Source organism: Natator depressus, chromosome 6 (genome assembly GCF_965152275.1).
Source record: "Natator depressus isolate rNatDep1 chromosome 6, rNatDep2.hap1, whole genome shotgun sequence".
Classification (NCBI taxonomy): Eukaryota; Metazoa; Chordata; order Testudines; family Cheloniidae; genus Natator; species Natator depressus.
Genome location: NC_134239.1, coordinates 24,114,704 through 24,127,708, shown reverse-complemented (window position 1 = coordinate 24,127,708; position 13,005 = coordinate 24,114,704). Strand labels below are relative to the sequence as shown.

Genomic DNA, 13,005 nt, shown 5'->3' with positions numbered 1-13,005 from the left:
CAGAGACCTTTATCGACTGACTCCAGTGGCTAGTGTAGTTATACCATTCACTGACCTGTAAAGCAACAAAAACAAAGACCCTGCCATATAGATGTGTCTGTTTCCTGCTTATCATGAAAGGAAACTGTCTATACTCACTTACAGGTCCTTTGCATCTGACGTCAGACACAAATCACTTTTTAATGCTCTTAGAACAAAATAAACTATTTGCTTAACTAGGAGGAAAGGCTTATAACACTTCACCAACAAGCTAAGCACTCCACTAAATTTGGAGAGGTTGATAATTAATGATGACACCAGAAATGCTGCTAGTCTTGAGGAGAAAGATGTAACGTTTAGCACACTTTAGTGGCCCTGTGTTGCCATTTATGGAAAAATATTTCCATAGCTTCCAAAGGACCAGTGTTTTCAACACTCAGCCCTGTGTGACCTACATAAAATGTGTAAAATCAGCAAAATGTAAACAGGAAATATATTCTCAATCTGGCTCCTCAGGATCATCTGTTTCTGAAGAGAGGAAATACAGAATCATTTATCTTATGCTCAGAAATTAACAAAGCCCAGAACCCACGTGGGATTTTACAGGGAAAATGCATTTTGACAAATCCAGTACTAAAAAGGAATAGTTTACTAAGTCAAATTAAATATTAGATGATGCTGAACATTTTAAATTTAGTTCTTATAAATATTTCCTTCTGGTATTTTCCCTTAAATTTAAGCTGGGTGTCTGAGTGCAATATTACCTATTAACAACATTTCATATGTTCTCAGATGACAACTTAAGCCTTGTAGTTTTAGGATTGCTGTTGTGATGTTGGTCAGTATTTGAGGAAAAGGAGGAGGAATAGTATTATAAGATGAAAAAGCAAGCCCAGAATGAAGAGGCGAGTCAAAGACTTTCTGATCAGTTAGAGAGATGTTCCTATCACTAGATTGCAGAAGTGAGCTCTCACATGGGACCTAGAAAAAGCCTAGGAAAAGTATGAAACTGTAACATTGGAGTAGCACTGAGATTTCCCAAAATTAGCTCACGAAAGCTCATGCTCAAATAAATTGGTTAGTCTCTAAGGTGCCACAAGTACTCCATTAGTTTCATTGATTAAGAAGACATTAATAATTAATATGACCCTCATTACAATTTAATTAAAGGTCTTTATGCATGACCACTAGGTATTTGGCAGGACATGTATCCTTCTGTGTGCCTCATTGACTTAATTCTTCATGATCCATGGATTGCACACAAAATTAATCACCTCAGTGTGACATTCATGCCCCAGATCAGTGTAGTAAACTTGACTAAAAGCATTTGTAATTCAACTGCAGATCATACATTAATTATAAGTCTTATTATGAGGCCACTTACTTCCAGCAAAGGTTACCTCCTCTGACAGCAAATGGCACCATGGCTTCTGTTTAGGGAAAGGTAATAAACAAAAGACTAAAAATAAAATCTGTGTAAGTAGCAATAGTTATGTCCTTATGAATTCTGTAACCTTTTTTTATAAAAGGCTGAAAACCCTTTTGAAAACCCTCTGTCTCAGATGTTATTTGTTGTATTCAAATGGACAGCTATAGTTAAAAAAACAAAAAAGACAATACACCGTCTTACCAGTCCTGGGAGTCTGCAGTACAAGATAGAAGTATTAAGGATTCTCCATCACAGTCAATTTTAAAATCAAGATTGGATGTTTTTTCTAAAAAACATGCTCTAGGAATTTTTGGGGGGAAGTTCCATGGCCTGTATTACACAGCAGGTCAGACCAGATGATCTCAGTGGTCCCTTCTGGCTTTGGAATCTCGGAAGAAGTCCTGGCCCAGTGACAGCTATAAGGTCTTACATGTTATGACTCCGCTGGGTTAGATAAAGGAACTGTAAACCACAGCACAGAGAGCATTTTCATCTTTCCAAGTGCACATGGAGTACTTGCTTCTAGGCCCTGGAAAGTCCCTAGGTGCAGGACTTAAAATTTGTGACCATTTTATATATAGAAAAGCTATTTTCCACCTCTTTTTCTCTCTGAACCCCATTCAGTTAGACTCATGATACAGAGGTAGTCTGGCTTTATAGAGAAAGGGATACAAAAGACAGTCACAATATTTTTAAAAACTCTAAAATATTTTAAAAATGTTCTCTAGTGTGTGTGTGTGACATATCCAAAGTACATGATTGTGTGATGTGGTATTAAGATATGATTGGCACTCATTTGGGATGATCTACACAACGCATTTTTGGCTTCACCATTTGTGAAGTAATTTCATCATCCCAAACTCATGTTGATTAAACCTTTATATCACATTGTAAGGCTCCTTGGGTCTCAGGGCCAGGGCGCCCCCTTCGACGGCAGCAGGAAATCAGTGTTTATGCCAGGTGGGTCGATCCAGTGTCCTGGATCACAGCAGGTCACTGGGCAAATGGTAGCTCAGGCCTCCTGGATGGTTCTAAGCTGATAAGCAGTCTGTGGTTCAGACCTCCTGGCCTAGGGATTAGGGCTCATCCTAGGGTTGCCAACTTTCTAATTGCACAAAACTGAACACCCTTTCCCCGCCCCTGCTCCACCCCTTCCCTGAGGCCCTGCTCCACTCCTTCTGAGGCCCCACTCACTCCAGCCCCCCTCCCTCCGTCACTCGCTCTCCCCCACCCTCACTCACTTTCACTGGGCAGGGTCATGGAGTTGGGGTGCCGGAGGGGGTGCAGGCTCCATCTGGGGGTGTGGACTCTGGGGTGTAGGAGGGGACTCCAGGCTGGGGCAGAGGGTTGGAGTGTGAGAGGAGGTATGGGGTGCAGGCTCTGGGAGGGAGTTAGGGTGCAGGAGGGGGTTCCGACCTGGGGCAGGGGATTTAGGTGTAGGCTCCAGCCGGGCAGCACTTACCTCAGGCAGCTCCCAGTCAGCGATGCAGCGGGACTAAGGCAGGCTCCCTGCCTGCCCTGGCTCTGCGCTGCTCCGAGAAGCAACTGGCATGTCCAGCCCTTAGGCAGAGGCGCGGCCAGGAGGCTCTGCGCTGTGCGTACTGCCCGCACCCACGGGCACCACCCCCGCAGCTCCCATTGGCCACAGTTTGCAGTCAATGGAAGCTGCGGAGCCAGCACTCAAGGCAGGGGAAGCACACTGAGCTTCCTTGGCCACCCCTGCGCCTAGGGACTGGACATGCCAGCCACTGCTGGGAATGCATGGAGCCAGGGTGGGCAGGCAGGCAGCCTACCTTAGCCCCACTGCACCACCGACCCGACTTTTAACAGCCTAGTCAGCAGTGCTAACTTGAGCCACCAGGGTCCCTTTTTGACCAGGCATTCCAGTCAAAAACTGGATGCCTGTCAACCCTAGCTTATCCATCCCCAAAGGCAGGGCCAAGGGTAGGGAGTCCAAGGCCCACCCTCCTCCACCAGGTCCCAGCCTAGAAGCAATGGGCGATCCCGTCACAGGGTCAGCAGGGAAGCGTGGGGTCATTGCTTTGTCTCCTGGCAACGAAGCCAAGTCAATGTTTCAATTCCCTGAGTTACTACCTGTGGGAAGCTGGTGGGGCTGCTCCATGACTGCTGGAGCCTGGCTGCTCATCTCCATGTTGAGGGCTCACTCTCTGCTTCCTCTCTGGATCTCTCCATCTCCCAGGGCAGCGGCTGGCCTTCTCTGCAGGCTGGCTCAGGGGAGTCATAGTCTGCCCCAGCCAGTGAGGGCTCTGCTGCTGCTTCAGCTCCCTGAGAAGGATATCTGACTCCTTCCCTGTTCTGACCCCAAATGAGCTACAGGGCCCTACTCTTATACCTCCTGCCACACCCCCGTACTTCCTGCAATGGGGGCAGAGCAGGATTAGCTGAGTCCAGAAAGGTGGGTTAACCTCCTCTGTCCCGGAGTGAGGCCACTCTGCCTCACTACACAAATGCACCCCTCAAGTCCATCTCCGACTGGAGGTGGCGAATTCATCTTCCCCCACCTGGGAGAAAAAAAATATGCCTTGAGGGTGCCACTCACTCTGGGACTCCTCAGTTACCCCAAGCTCTATCATGGCTTGGACCTCCTCCTCCACTGTCTCTCGCATTCGCTGCAGCAGGGGCCAAGTGTTCTCACGAACTATCTTTCCCAACACTGTCAGGATTGTGTGCTGCATGAGGGTGGTTTGTCCTGACTGGGCCCTGAAGGTCTTGGGGAAGGCTTTCAGCAGACTACTGACTTGCTTCTTTTGTTCGTGAGTCAGAGTGTCTCTGATTTGGGGTTCCTCAGCGTCAGTCGGGATGGGGACCTGTGCACCAAATTCCAGTTTGGGGTTATATGGGACAATCAGCAGACCTCCTCCAGATCCTGCCAGGGTTTCAAGAGGTTTACATGATAAATTTGTCATTTCTTTCTCTTGTCCAGCTACCAGATCTCATAGTTAACGGGCCCCACTTGGCAGATCACTTCATAGGGCCCCTGCCATCAGTTTTGACTGCTCAGAGGGGAGCAACAGGAGAACCCTAACCCCAGCTTCAAAGCCCTTTCCTGGGCCCTGTGGTTATAAGCCTTCTCCTGTGATTTCTGAGCATTGTAGAGGTTGTCACATAAAGCACCCATCTTCTCCAGATGGTCCCACAGTTGGAGGACATACTGCGGGAGATCTTGCAAAGGGGAAGGTGCCTGCTCTCAGTTCTCACACACAGGTCCAGGAGTCCCCTGGCTGTCTCCCATAAAGCAGCTTAAATGGAGAGAACTTGGTTGATGATTGGAGAACTTCCTGAATTGCAAATAGCAAAAGGAGGATGAGCTGGTCCCAATAGCAGAGCTCCCTCGGGGAAACCTCCGGAGCATGACCTTGAGGTTCTTCGGCTAAACTGTTAATCTGAGAGTGATACACAGATGTCTGCATCATCTGAATGCCCAGCAGGTCACAGACTTGTTTGAGCAGCCTCAAAGTAAAGTTTGTCCCAAAGTCTGTCAAGATTGCTCAGAGGAGACCTACTCAAGCAAAGGCCTTGAATATCTTGGCCACGATAGCCCAAGCTGTGATGTTCCAGAGGGGAATTGCTTCAGGGAAGCGGGTAGCACAGTCCAGGATCACCAAAATGTACCTGAAAATGGTGATGGTCTCCTCAAGGGGTCCCACGCGGTCCATGGCAATCCTCTAGAAGGGTACCCCCACAATGGGTAGTGGGACTTGATGACTTTGGTGCTCCCCATGGAGTGATGAGCTGGCATTCTGGGCAGGAGCTGCAAAAGTCTGTTACGTCCCAATGGATTCCTGGCCAGAAAAAGTGCGCCAAAATTCAGGCCATCTTTGCATGGTACAAATGTCCAGCAGTGGAGATGTCATGGGAAAATCTCATGACAGCTCGTCTGTAGCACTGGGGGACTACCAAATGGGTCTGGGCTTCTTGCATCTATGGGTCACAGTCAACTTGGTACATGTTGTCCTCCTTTAGCTCAAACTGGGGGTACTGCATCACTAATCAGGGCTCCATGACCCCTCCCATTTGCATAGGGTCTACTCACTGGTCTCAGCCAAAATAAGCTCCCAGGTTTGGCAGATCCTCCCTGTGTTGGTGAACAGGGTCTATCTCCTTATCCAGGTGGTTGAGCTCGCTGTCCTGGGTTTCCTCGACATCAGTGCTGGTATTACCAGATGTATCCCACATTTCCTCAAGGAGTTCCCCCTTGAATGCAGGTTCAGGGTTGTCTGGCTCAGGAATTATGGTACGTAGAACCGTCACAAATCCTGTCCAATCACAGCCGAGGATGACTGGGTAGGCGAACTTCGAGATCAAGCCTACCATCATTATTCGGGTTTCATCATTCATAGTCACAGCGACATGCACACTGGGGTATGGCTTCACATCCCCATGGATTCACTGTAAACCGATGACTTCTCCCTGCAGATTTGAGTTGGGGATGCTGTCTCAGCATGAGTGTCTGTCCACACTCCGAGTCCATGAACACAGCAATCTGTACCTCATCGATTTCCACAGGGATCATCAGCTTACCAGAGGGTTGTATCCAAGCCTGAGCCTTCCTAGTCCAGACTTGTCTGAAGTCACAATTCATTGCAGGGCACTCTCAGCAGACGTGGCCATAATGGCCTCAGGTGAAAAACAGGCTGATTTCAGGTCTCTTGGGCTGGTCTCTAGGACTTGTCAAGAAGGTTGGGTTTGCAGGGACCCGGGTTTCCATCATTAGATTAGCGGGCTCTGGGGCCCCCTTGACGCTCTGGGCAACTGCTTCCAGTACACGGGATCACTCTCCACTTCTTCTCTGGGTCTCTCAATTGGTCCTGGCCACAGCCCTGCCCATTGTTCCTCTTTTGGTTGCACAGTCTGCCGACTGGGCTTCTGGCAGCCATAAAGTTCTCCATCAAGGTGATTGCCTCTCTCACAGGCCCCGGTTCAAGGTGGAGGACCCATGTCCTTCCTTGTGGCAGTAGGATGTGAATAAATTGTTCCAGAATTACCTGTTCAGCAACCTCAACCCCAGCGTGCTGCTCGGGTTGGAGCCACCACCAGTAGGCATCCTTTAGATGCTGTGCAACCATCCACAGTCTGGCCCCAAGGGGGTACATCGCTCCCTGGAACCACTGCCAGAACATATCAGGCATAATTTCCAGAGTGCCAAGCATCACGCTTTTCACTTGAGTGTAGTCTTGGGCTGTAGCTTGCACTGAGCCTCTCAAATATGATGCTAGGAGGATGTTGCTGCCAAGGAGACCTGTTTGAATGTGACCAGAAAGGTCTCCAGGTCATCATCAAGCCCTATCTTGGTCAGACATATGGGTATATCAGGGATGCTCTGCCCTGGGGCCAGGTGTCGTGGCAGCTGCAGCACAGCAGTGATCTGTTACAGGCATTGCTGCTGCAGCTCCTGATGCTGGGACTCCAATTCTCGAATCAGCTGCTGCTGTTTGTTGCCCAGCTGTTGGAGGAGCTTCTGTTGTTGGGCGGCCTATTGCTGTTGATGGCCCTTGGCAAGCCACTTTATTGACTTCTCTTTCTCCATCAGGGTGGGAGGGGGGAACTCTCTGCCTCTCTCCAGCCGGTGACTCAGGTTCATGTTCCGTCCATCCCCTCACCTCAGGGGTGGGTTGTTGCCCACATTCTCCACCACTTTTGTAAGCTTCCTGGAGTCTCAGGGTTAGGGCAACCCCTTTGGCAGCAGCAGGGAATTGGTGCTCGTGCCTGGTGGGTCGATCAGGTGTCCTCGATCTCAGAAGGTCACTGGACAAGTGGTAGCTCAGGCCTCCTGGACGGAGCTAAGCCCGTCAGCAGTCTGTGGCTCAGGTCTCCTAGCCTAGGGGTCATCCAGCCCCAAGTGCAGGGCTGGAGGTAGGGTAACCTGCGCCCACCCTAATCCACCAGGTCCCAGTCCAGAGCCTTGGAAACAATGGGTGATCCTGCCACAAGGTAAGCGGGGGGTCACTGCCTTGTCTCCCAGCAACACAGCTGAGTCAAGGTCTCACTTCCCTGGGCTACTTCCTATCAGCGTCTGGTGGAGCTGCTCCACAGCTGCTGGGGCTTGGTACCTCATTTCCGCGTTGAGCAGCTCATTCTCTACTTCCTCTGTCAGTCTCTCCATCTCCCAGGGCAGAAGGGCCTTCTCTGCAGGCTGGCTCAGGGGAGTCATCGTCTGCCCCAGCCAGTTGAGGGCTCTGCTGGTGCTTCGGTCCTCAGGGAAGGATGTCTGGTTCCTTCCCTGGTCTGGCCTCAATTGAGCTGCAGGACACTGCCCTTATACTTCCTGCTCCACCCCCATACTTCCTGGAAAGGGGGCAGGGCTGGGTTAGCTGAGCCCAGCAAGATGGATTAACCCATTGTGTTCTGGAGTGAAACCACTCTGCCTCACTACACACATTACTATATATTCCTTTTTCATATAATGTAAACCTCGGGCCTCCCCAATTATTTTTTAAAGGCTTGGTTTTCTAGCTAAATGGAATATTAGTATTAGAAGAATCCCCCAAACAAGGCTGTTTCAAGCATGTACATATATAATACACATATACCTATACATGGTAGATATATAGATTTTTTTAATTGGAAATTTTCTGTCTCCACCTCTCCGCTCCTTTTTCCATAGTCTTTCTGTATTTGTTTTTCACTTCAAAGGCTCTCCACTCTGTTTTTCCTCTACTTTTGCTAATGGATTTTTCATTGACCCCTCTCTTGTTTAAGCAGAGTGCCAAATCAAAAACATTCAAGTACAAATTAGGAAGTGGTAGTGTTTTTTTAAACACTGTGCCGATATTTTAAACAAAATACATACACAACCTTTGATTCAGGTAAACTGACCTAAGATTTGGATAGCAAATCTATATGAAAAGGAGAATGTGACTGTTAATAGTCCTGTGCAAACAATACATTCATCTACCTTCTAAACTTCTTCTCTCTCTACATTTAAACTGCATGTGTAAGAGACACTAGCTTTCCAATGGTGGTGGAAAGATCTGCCCTAGGATAATCCACCACTGCACCCAAACACAGACAGAATGGTTGGAAGCCCATTGCAAAGGGACAGGAACTCAGTACCTACAGGGATGGACCTTGCAGAGCACACAGGTTTGGGAAAGTTCAGGATCAAGGATGTGTTGAGGTCACCTGCTTACATTAACCAAGTCTGATAAGACAAGAGCGTGTCTGTGATAACTGCTGCTGGAAGACTGTTGATTTCAAAATGGTTGAGTCAGAGTTCTACAGCGTACAGAACATGAAGTGCATGCTAACTACGGCTGCTGTGTGTGTCCCAGGCAGGAAGCCACAAGTAGCAGAAGCATTTTGGGGCACTCAGGGTTATAACACAAGTGATGATACAACTTCTCACTGGTCTGAATTGCAGCCTGGAATGTGGGACACAGATACTAAGGAAACAGGATATAGCCTTGGCACGAGTAGATCTGCAATCCAAACCTGCTAAATACTCTAAGTTATTTCAGGCCTTCCAATATGCATTACAATATGATACTAAGTCATTATGTTGGCATATAGTGTGAGGACACATTTCTGCAGTGTTGCAAAATCATTGGTATAACATTTCCTGTTTCCGTGATTGTAAAGAACAAAGAAAACTTTAGAAATGTCTTGTGCAATGGAATAACTACTACATAAATCCAATAATGGATAAGGAGAGAAGAAGAAGAGAATTACTTTAGTTTGAAAGGTAATTACATTTTTATTTAAGTTGTGTCTATAGCAAAACAAATTGATACTTTAAACAGTGATAAGTCACCATGACCAGATGATAGTCACTCAAGATTTCCGAAGGAACTCAGAAATTAAATTGCAGAACTACTAACTGTGGTATGTAACCTATCACTTAAATCAACCTCTGTACCAGATAACTGGAGGGTAGCTAATGTAATGCCAATTTTTTAAAAGGCTCCAGAGGTGATCCTGGCAATTACAATCATCCTAAATTCAGTACCAGGCAAGTTGGATGAAACTACAGTATGGAACAGAATTATCAGACACATAGATCAACATGATATGCTGGAGAAGAGTCAACAAGGCTTTTGTGAAGGGAAATCATGCCTCACCAATCTACTAGAATTCTTTGAGGGTGTCAACAAACATGTGGACACGAGTGATCCAGTGGATATAGTGTACCTGGACTTTCAGAAACCCTTTGCAAGGTCCTTCACCAGAGGCTCATAAGCAAACTACACAGTCATGGGATAAGAGGAAAGGTCCTCTCATGGATCAATAGCTGGTTAAAAGATAGGAAACAAAGTATAGGAATAAATGGACAGCTTTCAACAAATTCATAAATGATCTGAAAAGGGGAGTGAATAGTGTGGTGGCAAAGTTTGAAGATGGCGATCAGCTGAAACCTGAGCATATGAGCAAGATTCACCAGCCAGATACCCAGGAAAGAATTATCTGTAGTAACTCAGATCCCACCCCATCTAACATCCCATCACAGGCCATTGGGCGTATTTACCAAGAATAGTTAAAGAACAATTAATTGCCAAAATCATGTTATCCCATCATACCATCTCCTCCATAAACTTCTTGAGTTTAATCTTGAAGTCAGATAGGTCTTTTGCCCCCACTGCTTCCCTTGGAAGGTTATTCCAGAACTTCACTCCTCTGCTGGTTAGAAACCTTCATCTAATCTCAAGTCTAAACTTCCCGATGGCCAGTTTATATCCATTTGTTCTTGTGTCCACATTGGTACTAAGGTTAAATAATTCCTCTCCCTCTCCAATATTTATCCCTCTGATATATTTATAGAGAACAATCATATCTCCCCTCAACCTTCTTTTGGTTAGGCTAAACAAGCCATGTTCTTTGAGTCTCCCTTCATAAGACAGGTTTTCCATTCCTTGGATCATCCTAGTAGCCCTTCTCTGTACCTGTTCCAGTTTGAATTGATCCTTCTTAAACATGGGAGACCAGAACTGCACACAGTATTCCAAGTGAGGTCTTACCAGTGCCTTGTATAACGGTACTATCACCTCCTTATCTCTACTGGAAATACCTCGCCTGATGCATCCCAAGACCGCATTAGCTTTTTTCACGGCCATATCACATTGGCGGCTCATAGTCATCCTGTGATCCACCAATACTCCAAGCTCCTTCTCCTCCTCCATTTCTTCTAACTGATGCGTCCCCAGCTTATAACTAAAATTCTTGTTATTAATCCCTAAATGCATGACCTTACACTTCTCACTATTCAATTTCATCGGTCCCAAAACCGATCCCTGAGGAACTCCACTGGTAACCTCCCTCCAGCCTGACAGTTCACCTTTCAGTATGACCCGCTGTAGTCTCCCTTTTAACCAATTCCTTATCCACCTTTCAATTTTCATATTGATCCCCATCTTTTCCAATTTAACTAATAATTCCCCATGTGGCACCGTATCAAATGCCTTACTGAAATCTAGGTAAATTAGATCCACTGCATTTCCTTTGTCTAAAAAATCTGTTACTTTCTCAAAGAAGGAGATCAGGTTGGTTTGGCACGATCTACCTTTTGTAAAACCATGTTGTATTTTGTCCCATTTACCATTGACTTCAATGTCCTTAACTACTTTCTCCTTCAACATTTTTTCCAAGACCTTGCATACTACAGATGTCAAACTAACAGGCCTGTAGTTACCTGGATCACTTTTTTTTCCCCTTTCTTAAAAATAGGAACTATGTTAGCAATTCTCCAGTCATATGGTACAACCCCTGAGTTTACAGATCCATTAAAAATTCTTGCTAATGGGCTTGCAATTTCATGTGCCAATTCCTTTAATATTCTTGGATGAAGATTATCTGGGCCCCCTGATTTAGTCCCATTAAGCTGTTCGAGTTTTGCTTCTACCTCAGATATGGTACTATCTACCTCCATATCCTCATTCCCATTTGTCATGCTACCATTATCCCTAAGATCCTCATTAGCCTTATTAAAGACGGAGGCAATGTATTTGTTTAGATATTGGGCCATGCCTAGATTATTCTTGACCTCCACTCCATCCTCAGTGTTTAGCTGTCCCACTTCTTTCTTTGTTTTCTTCTTATTTATATGGTTATACAACCTCTTACTATTGGTTTTAATTCCCTTTGCAAGATCCAACTTTACTTGACTTTTAGGCTGTTTCACTTTATCCCTACATGTTCTGGCCTCAATAAAGTAGCTTTCCTTGCTGATCCCGCCCGTCTTCCACTCCCTGTATGCTTTCTGCTTTTCTTAATCACCTCTCTGAGATGCTTGCTCATCCAGCTTGGTCTACAACTCCTGCCTATGAATTTTTTCCCCTTTTTTGGGAAGCAGGCTTCTGATAGCTACTGCAGCTTTGACTTAAAGTAATCCCAGGACTCCTCTGTCTTTAGATCCATAAGATCTTCAGTCCAATCCACCTCCCTAACTAATTTCCTTAATTTTTGAAAGTCAGCCCTTTTGAAATCAAAAACCCTAGTAGCAGATTTTTGTTTATCCTTCCTTTCAGTTTGAACTGAATTAGCTCATGATCACTTGAGCCAAGGTTGTCCCCTACAACCATTTCTTCTATGAGGTCCTCACTACTCACCAAAACGAAATCTAAAATGGCATCCCCTCTTGTCAGTTCAGCAACTACTTGATGAAGGAATCCATCAGCTATCGCATCTAGGAAAATCTGAGCCCTATTATTATTACTAGCACTTGTCCTCCAGTCTATATCTGGGAAGTTAAAGTCTCCCATGATCACGCAGTTTCCATTAGTATTTACTTCATTAAAAACATTAAAGAGGGCTCTATCTATATCCAAATTAGATCCTGGCAGTCTATAGCACACCCCAAGCACTATCACAGGGGAGGCTCTAGTAGTTTTCTTCCCCAGTGTGATTTTTGCCCAGATGGACTCTTTCTTATCCATTCCATCGCTTCCTATTTCTTTACATTCTACCTCATCACTGATATACAATGCTATTCCACCACCTTTACCTTTATTTCTGTCTTTCCTAAACAGCACATACCCTTCAATAGCTGTAGTCCAGTCATGACTACTATTCCACCATGTTTCTGTTATCCCTATAACATCTGGTTTCATTTCCTGCACCAGTAGCTCTAGTTCCTCCATTTTGTTACCTAGGCTCCTCGCACTGGTGTACAAACACCTTAATTTTTGCTGTTTGGCCTCACTCACATTCTTTACCCGATTAGGCACGGTCATTCTACAGCCAATATGACCTATTAGACTGGTATCCACACTGCCCTTCCTCCTTATGTCCATTCTCCTACCCACAGCTGTATCCTTTCTTACTTTGTTTTCTTCCCTCTCAATGCTAAAATCCAGCGTGGAGATTACCTGGACATCTCCCAACCATCTCTCCCAGATTCCTAGTTTAAAGCTCTCTTAATCAGTTGTGCCAGCCTCTATCCTAGAAGTCTATTTCCTTCCCTACTCAGATGAAGTCCATCCTGAGAGAACTGTCCTCTGTCCATGACTGCCTCCCAGTGGCCATATATCCCAAAGCCCTCCTTATAGCAGCACTACCTGAGCCATCTGTTGATAGTCATAATCTTGTCACACGTTTGTTGCCCTTCTCTAGGAACAGGCAGAATCCCACTGAAGATCACCTGAGCC

General features: G+C 46.0%; 1 protein-coding gene and 1 long non-coding RNA gene across 2 annotated transcripts in view; both read right to left on the bottom strand.

Moving 5' to 3' along the window:
* MUC2 (mucin 2, oligomeric mucus/gel-forming) overlaps positions 1 to 13,005 on the bottom strand; it is a 174,643-nt gene that overhangs the window by 103,564 nt on the left and 58,074 nt on the right. The window lies entirely within an intron of this gene.
* LOC141988819 (uncharacterized) overlaps positions 1 to 13,005 on the bottom strand; it is a 58,610-nt gene that overhangs the window by 379 nt on the left and 45,226 nt on the right. The window lies entirely within an intron of this gene.